Here is a 3,130-nt window from a genome sequence, read left to right on the forward strand (position 1 = left end):
CACACACACATACACATACACACACACACACACACACACACACACACAAAACACACACACGTATGTGTACACACACAAAAGTTTCCATATCCTTTTCTCATCACATTTCTAAGATGAGAGTTAGAACATTGTGTGCCAGATCAGTCAGTGCCATACAAAGTCAAACCGGAGTTCCACTGGTCTGGCCACTTGATTTTAGATATTGACTCAGTAGCTGTGATCATTAGATTGTTTATATCTGAATGTTTCTACCCCATAATGCCCTGCCTCAGCTTAGTTTACACAATGTTAGCTCTACTTGTTGATGATGTCCCACGTCCTAAAATCTTACAGAAAATGTCCCAACTATCCTTTGTGCATTACAGAATGTGGAAATGTCAAGCAATGTTTCTGATTCTATTTTTGGAAGCAGATAGTCTGTGTAATAAGCACCTTAAAGGTATTTTCTGATATTTCTTGCCCTTTGTTTCCACTAAAGTACTTTTTAAAAATACTGAAAATGAAAATAACCATCAACCATTATTGAGACCACAAAGTGCTTGTGCCTGTGCAATATGCTTTTGCATTAATTTTCTCATGTAATCCCTACCACAATCACTCTTGCAAGACATCATTCTCACTTTTACAGACAAGGAAATAAACTTGAAAAGGCTAAATAAATTAATTAAGAAAGATGTTAAGTAGAAGATATAGGGTTGGAAAGCAAGTCTATTTGGTTTCTAACTCTATATTCTTTCCTCTAAGTCTGTCTTTATTTGTATGTGAGTGTTCTTTTAAAATTGAAAGCACACAGCACATATTATGGAATAATCACTAGTGTTAGTCCAATTATCATTTCATACAAACTTTATTGAATGGGCATTTTCCCTAAGTTAACACTATGAAAACATATATCACCTAAGAACATAATTATTGCCTGCAGCTGGAAATCAAATTCTGAGACTACGTTTGTACTGCTTCACATATTATATCTGACAAAAATTTGAATTTTGTAACCTAGAAATTTTCTGCCAAATCAGGTGTGTTTGTGTATAGAAACAATTTCAAAGTACTGTTCAACATAATATTTTCTCTTACTCTTATTGCTTTGAGAATATTTTACAAATAAAAGCTTAAAAGGAAGAAAGACAGTCCAGGACTATAGATAAAATATAGTAGGAAAAACATCTCTTTTCTTTATAAAAATTAATCTTATCATGTGGGCATTCTTCATGTTCAAGTATAAGGATCAGACATACTATTCTGAATTCCAGACATTTCTCTCTCTACTGATAGAGTTACTGACATTCACTTCCATGTGAATAAGTGTAGAAATTTTAATTCAAGATCATGCCAATATCTCTGAGAGAGCTATTATTTGAGCAAACCAAGTTCAGTCAGAATCCTTGGAGAAAATTTAGAGACTACTTAACTTGCTTTTCTGACAAGGCTAGAGGCCAGAACTCTTCAAAAGGGCTTTACATAAAGATGTCATGGGCTAGACAATCATCATTTTTTTAGCTACTTAGCATTTCGGCCTCCTACCTATGTGGGGTAATTTTATACTTTATGAGTCTCTACAACAGGAGAAATTGATCCCCATCCCAGAAGGGAGAAAATATAAGTCACTCACTTCCCAGGCTTCCTTGGTAGCGTGCAAACAATGGATCTAGACTCTGTCAATCATATACATCCTATCTATGTCAGAACTTAATTCAGAAGGTAATGGCGCAAGAGGTATGATATCTGTAGTTGGCGGGATTAAGCATTGTGATCAGTTCAAGATGTTAGAAGAGTAAATTGTGGTGCCTTGTACTAATGAAGGCAGCAACCGTTTTATCATCAGAGCAGTGCAAGGTATGACTTGGGTGTAAATCCTGCTTTTAGGCATTAAATCTGGTTCTCCAATCCTTCCAACTATACTGAGGGCTCCCTAATAGTCCTTTAATAAATTTATATCTTGTTAAAATTAGCTCTGTTTTATTTATATTGTGTGGTACTGTTGGTGCAAAACCCTGTCTCTATTTGGGATCAATAGGAGGCTTTTTGTTTATCAGCAGCAATAGAAAATTATTATTGAATCAGAAGAGGAATGTCAGACTCATGCCTTTTAAGTCATGTTAACTCTAGAAATTAGCACTAGAAATCAGAAGTCAGAAATTCCGAGATCTTTCTCTTCGTCTGTCTCTCCTGAGTTTCTCTGCCTTTTATCATGAGTTAGATTTAGCCTGTTTCTCCCTTGCCACATTCGTTTATTTTTATGATGAATTAAGTGATACTAAAATAGTTGATTCAATCTGTCCCAACCCATCCATATGTGCTTACTAAGGACTATGGCTCCTTAAGGATCACAGGTGTTCAAATGAATTCAAGAAAATTGGTTAAGCTAACGTTCAACCCTAAATCTTAACACACTAGCACCATGAGATGCAGCTACAACATCCTTTCTACACTCTCAAGGAGGTTTTTAAGTCAATCTGGTAATCGGGTTCAAGCAAATGGATGTCTAGTTTATTGTTTTGTATTTATTATCTATATCTATACTATCATAATCTAATAACTGTTGCTTCCCTTCCTTCCCTTACCCCACCCAGACTGAATCTCAACCATCATCTGATCTTGATGTTATTGGCATCTATGTGTAGAAATCAACTCTTGCGCTGAAGAATCTACCTACTTAAATTATCAATCCTAATAAAGACAGAGCCAGACAAAAATTGGTTTTAACCAACATTTCAATAACTTATTTTAACTAATGATTTTATAGTTAACAACTTTGAACTCTAATAGATATTAGGAACAAATTATTTTTAAACACTGAATTAATAGCAATGTGGGGAAAAAAACATGTTTTTTAATTTAAAAACAGTTGTTTTTTTACTAATTTCTTTTCTGATCTCAAAGGAAATGGTACAATTTAAAATTAGTTTTCTTGCCAGGGGTGGGGAGGGCGGGGTTGGGATTGGCAATTCAGGGAAACTGCCAGGGGAGGGAGGGGCACACCTCAACAACAAGGGTAGCTGCATAGTGAACATTTTTATACCTAACCCTGAATAGTACCCCACATCTTTAAAATAAAAAATAAAAATTAAATAAAATAAAATTAGTTTTCGTTATTTTTAACATCACAATTTTTTAATCAGCATTTAGT

Source organism: Carlito syrichta, unplaced genomic scaffold (assembly GCF_000164805.1).
Source record: "Carlito syrichta isolate Samal-C Ts95f unplaced genomic scaffold, Tarsius_syrichta-2.0.1 Scaffold95857, whole genome shotgun sequence".
NCBI lineage: Eukaryota > Metazoa > Chordata > Mammalia > Primates > Tarsiidae > Carlito > Carlito syrichta.